Source organism: Adiantum capillus-veneris, chromosome 13, assembly GCF_014529385.1.
Source record: "Adiantum capillus-veneris isolate H3 chromosome 13, ASM1452938v2, whole genome shotgun sequence".
Taxonomy (NCBI): Eukaryota; Viridiplantae; Streptophyta; class Polypodiopsida; order Polypodiales; family Pteridaceae; genus Adiantum; species Adiantum capillus-veneris.
In genome coordinates this window covers 20,494,482-20,505,246 of record NC_140943.1, presented here as the reverse complement: position 1 = coordinate 20,505,246, position 10,765 = coordinate 20,494,482, and the positions used below count along the sequence as shown (strand labels likewise).

Sequence of the window (10,765 nt, the reverse complement as noted above, 5' to 3'; positions counted from 1 at the left end):
CAACTTGGATTGCTTCAACCCTTGCCAATCCCTAATTCACCATGGGAGAGCATATCCATGGATTTTATCTTTGGATTGCCTAAGTCTATCCATGGGAATACGGGAATATGGACGATAGTAGACAGGTTTAGTAAACAAGCTCATTTTATACCTGTCAAAAAGACTATCAAAGCCCATCAAATGGCAACCCTCTTTATTTCACAAATTTTCAAGTACCATGGCTTGCCCATGTCCATAGTGTCGGATAGACATCCTAGAATGACCAGTAATTTCTGGAAGGGTCTTTTTGAGAATTTAGGAACAAGGCTAAACTTCTCTTCGGCCTATTATCCACAAACTGATGGCCAAAGTGAAATAGCTAACCTAACCATTCTCGATCTACTAAAAGCCTATGTAACGGAAGTAGATCAAAGATCCCAATGGGAGAAGTACTTACCCTTAGTGGAGTATGCTTACAATAACACTGTACATACTTCCACGGGAAAAGCACCTTTCGAGGTAATTGAGGGAAGATCAAAAAGTCCCTTGCTACTTAAGGTACATGGGAAGATCTTCGCTGCAGATGAGTATAGCCGAGACCTACAAGAATCTTTCCAAAAGATTAAGGATGCTATCTCTATCTCACAGCAAAGGCAAAAGGCTACTGCTGACAAGCACAGAAGAGCCCAAGCCTTTAAAGAAAACGATTGGGTCTTGTTAAAGTTTCCCAAGGCTCGATTAAGGCACACAACGGGCAAGAATCCTACAGGTCACCAAAAGTACTATGCTAAACTAGCAAAAAGGTACTATGGTCCCTTTCAGATTCTTAGGCCAATCAATGAGATGGCCTATCAACTCAAGTTGCCCAATCATTGGCTCATACACAATGCTTTTCATGTGAGCCTATTAAAGCCTTACAAAGGAGAGCCACCTCAAGAACCAACTATTGAAGACCCACCGGAGATCGAGGACCAAGAAGAGGTGCTGCAGCCCGAGTCCATTCTCCGACATGAAGACAAGGTACTAAGAGGCGGTAAGACTATCCGACGATATCTTATTAAGTTTAAGAATTATCCTTTTGAAGATGCTAGATGGATGCAAGCCAAAATTAAAGGATAACCTAAACCTTGTCAATGCTTACAATGCTTCCCAAGAGTAAGCAAATGTACAAAATGTTAAAAATGAACAAAATTTTTGTCTTATAAGACTCTCTTTTTCTTTATTTGTGCACAAAAATGAAGTAGTATGCATGCTTAGATCAAGTTTGCGGAGATGAAGTCTCCCAAACACCAAGTAGAGCTTGTCACTCTACTATGGAAGACTGATAGGACTAATGTGCAGACATGCTTGCGGCAGCCTCAGGCTCTCAAGCGCCAAATGGACTAGTCATCCATTGTGGAATGATGTCGTAGGGTAACGTAGGGATCCTCTACCCGCTAACAAAACGACTCATGAACATGATTTATCTTCTCTACACCATAGTCGACGACGACTATGATTTCAAGAGAGAGGTAATGTCATAATAATCAATATCTAATTCTCCTAAATGATTTTCTCATATTAAAGTGATCATTTAATGTGGGGAAGGCCAGGGGAGAAAAAGCTAGAATATTGGTTAAGCTAGCAGACCGGCCACAGTAGGGATCCAAAGGAGGGAAAATAGGGATCCAAAGGGGGGGCCATCTGCAAAAGAGCCATGTGCAACAATGGGCTAAAAAGACCCTAAGGTTCAGCCCATTAAGACTTCCAAAATGCTAAGGTTCCAAAATTCAAAGGTTGTGTCCAAAGGTCAACCCTAGGGAAAATTGGATGCTTTGTGTGTGCCCTAAAAGTCTTTGCACATCCCTACATGGGAGGGGGCGAGCCGCGAGCCCTAAAGGTAAGGGATGAGAGAGAAAGCCACACACACACACACACACACACACACAGGCTCCCTTTACACAAAGGGAATGAGGGACACATGTCAGCTCCCTAGGCCAGATGCCCACAAGGTGTGCCCAATTTCTATTGGATGACCCTTGAAGTGGACCAATGAGAATTAAGCTAGAGTAAATCTAGTTTAATTAATTTAAAAACATTTAATAAAAGAAACCAATGAGAATTAAGTCTCCTAGAAGACTATTGGGCAGTCTCCCAAGGGGTCCAATGAGCATTCAGGAGCCCCATGGCTTGCCTGATTCCTATTGGCCAGGAGGCAAAGGGGTCCAATGAGAGTTTAGTTTAATTATTTAATTACCTAAAGCTCTCACAAAAGGGGAAAGGGGGACACATGTCAGAAGTCTATCACTTATGCTGCTTAATTGTAATTGGCTTGACTTGGGGAGGGCCAATGAGGCTTCAGCAAGAGCAATTAGCAAGAGGGCTCACCCAAGAGAGAGAGGGGGCTGATTTTTGCAAGGCATTATCACACACACACTCACACAAGCTCATGTGTGAAGAAAGAGAAGACTATCTCTTCCCAAGCTTTAATGGAGAACTCATTATCTACTCCAAGCTCGTGAGATAGAAGCCTACATCAACACTCTCTTGGCATGTGTATGCAAATCCAACCAAGAGCCAAGCTTCAATGCATGCTCATCTCCTCTACCAAGCTAATTACTAAGCTAAGCTATGCTACATATGAGTGATTATGTGAGGAGATGTACATATTTCTCGTAAGATACTCCTTCTTCCTCTCAATCTACTCTCATACCCTACTAGCTCTCACCATCTTCGAAGGTGTGTGAGGTCTTGGGTCTGAGAACGGGGATAATTCAAGTTGTGTTTGTTAAGTGTTTTCCTTAGTGCATGAAGTTTCCATCTTCATTGCACTAGCTAGTCTTGAAGGAACACAAAGAATTGTATTGTACAATGTCTCTCTTGATGGGAGAAACCATAATACAAAGCCTTTTGGAGGGGGGACCAGCTCCATGAAAATCCGGTCCTCAACTGTTGTCAATAGCTTAATTTCTCTCTCTTTTGAAAGTATTGTCGATGCTATCTAACTAGATGTTATGCTTTTTGTTGCTCTCTCCACCCAAGCACTCTTGTAATTCTCATTAGGAATCTATTCTAATGAAATGCCCACTATGTTCATGCTAATTTCCGCTACACATAAGTTATTAGGCCATTAAATGTTACATCCACACACACTTCTCCTCCGTCGAGTAATGAATTGCAACGATGGAAGAATTTTTCCATCGACAATGGGTACCTACTCCACAAGGGGAGAGTTTGTGTACCGACGGACACAGACATTTGACACCAAATTATTTATGAATATCATGACAGTCCAAGTGTAGGGCACCCAAGAATTAAAAAGACTTATGCTCTCGTACGACGACAGTTTACTTGGTCAAGTTTACATGGCTTTGTTCAAGACTATGTCTTGCATTGCCAAAAATGTCAAGTTAATAAATCAGAGCACCTAAAGGCAGAACATCCTTTGGAGATTCCCAATGGGAAATGGGAAAGTATCTCTATGGATTTTATTGTGGGTTTACCAACCATTGTACGCGGTCATGACTCAATATGGGTGGTCGTAGACCGCGATTGACTAAACTATGTAAGTTTATTCCAACTACGTCGACCATAAAAACTCCAGAATTAGCTAAGTTATTTGTGGACAATCTATACAAGTTGTATGGCTTTCCAAGTAACGTTGTGAGTGATCGTGATCCCAAGTTTAACAGTCATTTTTGGAGGGCTGTGTTTAAACGATTGGGTACACAACTCAACCTTAGTACAAGAGATCATCCATAAACGGATGGTCAAATTGAACCATTTAACCAAACGCTAGAGAATATGCTATGTGCATACGTTAGCAGGAAACAAACAAACTAGGAAGAGTATCTACCTCTTCTTGAGTTTGCTTACAATAGTGCTAAGCATGTCACGACTGGATTTAATTCTTTTCATGCTCATGTATGGTCTTCAACCTAGGTCACCCGTTACGGTGGGTTTGGCAACCAAAAAACTCCAACAGGTTAAGTATTTTCTCCAAGACCATATGGATATGCTGAAACTCGCTCGCCAGAATGACCGGCAAGTGTAGGATCGGTATAAGAAGTATGCTGATCAGAAATGTCAGCAAGTTACCTTTGAGGAAGGGGAATAAGTTTTCTTATGTGTGCCAGAGCATTCGAGAAGTCTGAAGACTGGGCCAACACCTAAATTATCTCCAAGATATTGTGGGCCTTTTAAGTTACTCAAGCGAGTTGGTGATCGTGCCTACAAACTCTCGTTATCGACACACTCTCGTGTCCATCCAGTATCTCATGTAATCCGTTTACGTAAAAACGATTACATGGGGATGACAATGTCATTGACCAACAGATTCTGGTCAATTTCGTTGAACCTTCTACCCCACCGCATGAACCTGAGTGGATTCTGGACTGTCATGATTACGTACGCGTCATCATGTACATAGACAAGCTTTAATTAAGTGGAAAGATCAACCTGAAGAAGGCGCCACTTGGAAAAATATTAGTGCTCTTAAGAAGAAGTATCCCACTTTTGTTTTCGAGGACGGAAACACTTCTCCACGGGGGGAATGATGTCAGACCAAGGGCTAGAGGGCACGGCCCGACCTAGAGGAGTCAAGGACTTAAGCCAAGGACCGGGGACTGAAGGTGTGGAAATGGGATCCATTTAGGGCAAAGGGCCATGGCCCTCCTATAAAAGGTTGGCTGGGAGGAGGATCCGGCATTCAGTCTCCTCTAGGTTCTACATAGTGAGTCCCATGGTTCCATCATATGTTGTTTCCCCTGGAGTCTCAATGCAATTGAAGCCCACAAGCAATACCTTTAGTTTCCCAAACTTAACTCAATGTTCTCTTGAAGACAAAATCATTTTCTTAAGTATACATTGTAGTACTCTCATCATATCACTTTTGTAAATGCAAAATTGCTAGTCTTTGAAAACCGACAAGTACCAATAGGGTAACTACTCTTAATACATGATTTCATAAACACGATATGGAAATCTAGATAAAACTTCAACCTTTAGTGTAGCCGTTGAGTGTGAGACAAGTTAGTTTTCAATAAGTACCAATAGAAATCAACGCGAGTACAAGGTAACTACTTTTAATACAAGGTAACTACTTTTAGTTTTTGGAAACCAATAAGTATCAATAGAAATCAATGCGAGTACAAGGTAGCTACTTTTACTACATGATTTTGTAAACTCGATACATAGATCTAGATCAAACTTTAACCTTTAGTGTAGCCATTGACTACGAGACAAGCTAATAAAGCCAACACTCTAGCTCATTAATTTAAGCAGGTCCCTAATTGATACTTGATTTATACTCTCTACTTGGTAATGCAACCTTCATAATTTCATGCATCTCATGCTTGCCATTGTCGGCTTGTTATTACATTTCCATTCTTCAATGAATTTCCTTATGTTGAACTAGCATACTCTCACATAGTGAATTGATTTTGCAATGCTCATATACACATAGAGGGTTCTGTAACTTCTTGATTGTGAGCATGTCCATAGGCACTACTCTCATTAAGATGTTTGAAGACTACAAGATGATTGTGAGAACGTCCATAGTGGATGGATCAAGTTCTTGCTTCCCAATTGACACATTCAGCGAAACCGCGAAACGCGTTTCAGCTGGCATGAAATGCGAAACGCCTGAAACGTTTCAGTCGCCGAGTGAAACGCCGCCTGTGAAACGTTTTAAAAAATTTGGGGATTTTTTTCACAGCCTACGGGCGGGCAGATTTTCGCCTGTTTTTTTTTTCCCTGCGGCTGCGAATGTGAGCCTTTAACCTTAGGCTTTAGCCTTTGAAATTAAACGCGACTCTTGAGTCGCTGAGTCCTGACTCGCTGAGTCCTGACTCGCTGACTCGTCGTGGGCAAGCCGCAAGCGAGAGAGCGCAGAGGGCCAGAGGCAGAGCTACGGTGCTACCGGCTGGGAGTTGCAGCTTCAGCCTTCAAGCTTGCGAGGTAAGTACAGTGTACTAAGGAATTGCTCTCTCTCTCTCTCTCTCTCTCTCTCTCTCTCTCTCTCTCTCTCTCACACACACACACACACACACACAACAGCCAACAGACAAATTGACAATTCAATTGTCAATTTGTCTGTTGGCTGTTGTGTGTGTGTGTGTGTGAGAGAGAGAGAGAGAGAGTTATCAAATTATCATTTATAAATTGTGAAGACTCACGAGTCAATGGTCACTCGTGACTCATGTCCCGCCTCTGGTCAATTTTCTCGAAGATTTTTGCGGTCAATTTCTCACATGTGTTCACTCTTACATGTTTCAAAATTTGTCGGGCTGAGGATCTTCGATCATGGTGAGAGGACAAATCAGGCAACCAGTAATTGAGAGGGATCCATGGGAGTCTACAGTTTTCATTTCCAAATATCACAAATCTAGCTCTCGCAAGGTTGTATGTAAGCTGTGTGGGGATGTGCTCACAGGAGGTGTGACCCGCTTGAAAGCCCATTACGCTTGGATCGGAAGCAAAGGGAGAGATGCATGCAAATCTATCTCCGAAGAGTTGTGGCTTTCTTTTGGGGGTGAGCGTGCGAAGTACATCAGTCTTGTCATGCCCTCTCTCGAGTCCCCAATAGGTGAAGAGGCCCTCTTAAAGAAAGTCCAAGATGAAAAAGGTAAATTGGCTGCTCAAAACGCTCCTTTGCCTATGGTGGGTGCTACTTCTAGTACTCCACGAGCCTCAACTTCAAATATCGCTACTACATCTAGTACTCCACGAGCCTCGACTCCAAATATCTCTTCCACCTGTCGTGCTCCAAATGTTACTGCTAGTGTGGAAGATAGCAATGCAGGAGATGCTACAGAAGCTAGCACTCAAGACGTGGATACTAGTCATGCTGCTCCTTCTATTAGCGCTACACAGGTAGCTCCTTCCCAACCCGAAGTGGGACAACTTGGAGTAGGTACGCATAAGAAGAGGGCTCGCACTTCTAGGCGCTCTTCTACTTTGCATGATGTTTGGGCTCCTAGCTTGAAGAAGGCGGCCGAGATTGCCGAGGAGCATTTTTTTTACCAATGCAACATTGCATTACATGCTGCACGCACAGGGGCCTACAAAAGATTTGTGAATGCCGTCTCAATGGCTGCAGCCTACAGGAGCACCAATTACTCCTGCCGGATCCGATGCACTTCGCACTAGCAGATTGAGACATCAAGTAGACATGGTTCATGAGCAATTGCAGGGTCATAGAGATTCTTGGGCAATATATGGTTGCACTATCATATCGGATGGCTGGAAAGATGTGCGAAAGCGTCACCTACTCAACATCCTCGTCTCTTGTTGTACCGGCACAACATTTTTGAGAGCCATTGATGTGTCAGGAGCTGGCATACGAATCACTAGTATGTTTCTTATCCTTATTTCTTGTCTCTTGGAAATCAAAGTGAAGTGTTTCTTACAAGTTACAACTTACAAGATTCGAATCCCAAATGTGCAGGAGAGCTTATTTTTCAGCACATTCGAGATGCTATCGAGGAGGTTGGGCCACAACATGTGGTGCAAGTGGTGACAGACAATGCAAGCAATTGCAAGCTTATGGGCGAAATGGTCGAAGCTACATATCCACACATAGTATGGAGTCCTTGTGCAGCACACTCCATTGATCTTATGATGGAAGATATTGGTGCACTACCATGGGTGACTACACTAGTTGATAAAGCTCTACAGCTTATCAACTTCATTCATCGAAAATCATTTGCTCTAGGGTTGTTCACTGCCCATAGCAAATGGGCTCTCAAGAAGCCGGCAAAGACCCAATTTTGCTACATCTTTATTGTCTCGTGCCGGTGAGCTTCTCAAAGGTTTCCTATTCTTTGAATGCCCATTTTTTAGACTTATGTGAAGCTCAAATATACATTGTTTTATGTACAGCTTGATGAAATGCAAAGATGACTTGCGTCGTATGGTGGTAGATGAAAGGTGGTTAAATTGGCCAGACTCCACCACTCCTACTGCCGGGGCGATCCTTGATGGGGTGATTTGCAACAACACGTTTTGGCGGGAGATTGATGGCCTTCAAGCAGCTCTTCAGCCGATAGTTAGCGTTTTACTCTTGTGTGATAGTGAGGGATCCACCCTCGATCTCCTCTATGAGCTCATGACAAAGTTGAGGGTAGCCATACGTGATTGCACGTCATTGAGCTCAGACAGGTAAGGTTTTTGAAATATTTATCTTTCTTTCAAGTCTTAACTCTTATGGCATTACATGATTACACATATCATAGTTCACACGTGATTATGTGAACTTGTGACATGTAGAGTAAGCATCATGCTTGACATATTTGATGTACGATGGAATTGGTTTCGCCGTCCTATACATTGTGTAGCCCACATGCTACATCCTGCTTGGAGAAGTGAGACTCAGAGATCCAATCGTGTGGTTTTGACCGGATGGAATGAATATGTGGAGAGAATCTATCGAAACAATGGTCATGCGCAAAATCGACTAGAAGAGGATCTTTTGGAGTATAGAGGTAAAGATCTCTAAAGTCTATACGTATAAGGTCTTAAAGCACAATCATAAATATCATATTCTAAAGTCTTTAGAGCTTGCAAATTGTGTCTTGATTCTTGTGAGAAATTATACATATAGGTGGCAGGGGAAATTTTTCTCGAGCAATTGCCAAAGATGTTGAAAACCAAGCACTTCCAGTTTCATGGTGGGAAAAATTTGGGGGTTTGACACCCATGTTGCATTCTTTGGCTTTGCGGGTCCTCTCCCAAGAGGTGAGCTCATCCGGTGCGGAGAGGCTATGGAGCATAATGGGGGACATACATACAAAAGATCGAAATAGGTGAGCTTCTCAATGAGAATTTAGCTTTGGTCATATGTTCATTGCAGTGACTAGTTTATGCATTTTGCCTAACTTGTGGTGTCTTAACTTTTTTGTAGGCTCAATACTCCCCAACTTGATAGGTTGGCATTTGTTAATGCCAATCTTCGGGTATTGGAGAAGGCGGGCGGATTGGATAGTGCCGGCCCTGTCAGTTGGCTACCAAAGCAAGTGGATCATCGACAGATTGTAGTTGAGGCAGCCGACATCTCACATCTCCAACCACATACACCTGAGGATGATGTGTATGATTTCATCCGTGAGGACATGATGAGGTTCTCACGACAGACTCGTTCTACTACACGTCGCCGGTGTGGGGAGTCCACGGTTGCTACTACTAGTGCTCGTCCTGAGAGAACTACTCGAGCACGTAGGCCTAGACGCAATGTTGCAGAGCTTACTTCTACTACTAGGCGACTTACTCCGACTCCTTCAGAGTGTGAGAGTGATGAGGGGAGTCAGTCAGATGGATCTCAGTAGTCTCTTTTTGAGTCTAGAGGAGCGACTCACTAGCGCTCAGATTTGCATATTTTGTCATGCTACTCTATCATTTTGTCATGGGACAGCTTTTTTTGTGTTTTCCGTATGGGTTTTGACACCATCACTCCAGTCTTGACTCTTTACAGTCTTGTGCTATGTAGTCTGTCGAGTCTCGACAAGATAATGGTTTGGATTTCATCTTATTTACATGGAGATTTGACTTATGTGCTTGACATGCTATGTGCATTGTGTTCAAGAATCAAACTTCACTATCTAATCCATTGTTTTGTTTAGTTCTACTAGTAATGTTCGATGAATCAGAAATCTTGAGACGACTTGAATGTGCAAGTAGTTACTAGTTGTAACTTGTAACTTTGTAAGTTGTAATTTCTGTTGCTTTGAGGTTTACATTTTGCTCACTTTCAGTTTGTTACAGTTTAAATTATGCAACGGTCTATATCTTGGAAAGTAGAGGTAATGTAATCGATAATGATCACATTATCATATATGATGCCATCTCCCTCTCTCAAGCATCTAGATTCTAGATTTGGCACAAATGTGTGCAAATGTGTATTGCATTGTGCACACCTATTGTGTGTATATATAATACTATATATATACCCAAAATTGGCGTTTCGGTCATACGTTTTAAAGGTGAAACGCCCCGTTTCGAGGTGAAACGTTTCGCGGTTACGCTAGACACATTCATAAATTTTGAGGACGGAATTTACATAAAAAAGGGGGGCATGTTAACTTAGAATGACATTATTATTATTTGTCTTATATTGAGTCGTGGACCAGGCTTGTTCAGGGATTCGATGATCGCCTATGAGAGGTGCACCACATACTTATTTAGATAAGAAATTAGTACAAATTGGTTGAATGTGGATGCCAATATGTGAATGAGACGACCCACATAAAAGTCTTGTAGCCTAGTTTTTCTTTATTCTCAAAGTACTAGGGTGGTGTTCACATGCTCAGTTACTCAGGCAGATAATTGAACTCGCAATGTGGTCACGCGTATCCTATTGAGCCAGCTCAATACTACTGAGCATAGCCTTTTGTAACTATGTTGATTTTGGCATAGTTGCACTAACGGATGTTTTGTAATACATTTAATGCAGGAAAATTTCAAAGGAATCAAAGTTCTCTCTCTAAATCCTCTCTCTTCTCTACCTGCTAGCAAAGGTAATATCCTCCATGTAGCTTTTGTTGACTTCCACATGCACGTAACCGTTGATAACTATGCTCATATGTGACCGTGACCATGGCTCAGTTATCATTCATTCAATGCACATGAGGCTTAGCAATTTCGGTTACCGAAACGAATAACTGAGCCCGTGCATGACCATAGCCTGATGTAGTGCTCTTGCTCTCCTTATCCTCTTGCTACCCAAGAGTGTGAGTGTGTGTGAGCATGCGAGAGAGGGTGTGGAAAATAAAGCAACGACGATGGTACAACGGCAACAAGGTAATCGAGCAGC

General features: G+C 42.4%; 1 pseudogene; it reads left to right on the top strand.

The window, feature by feature from the left end:
- Positions 1 to 6,574: 6,574 nt before the first annotated feature.
- On the top strand, positions 6,575 to 9,281 carry LOC147443680 (uncharacterized; annotated as a pseudogene).
- The last annotated feature ends 1,484 nt before the right edge of the window (positions 9,282 to 10,765 follow it).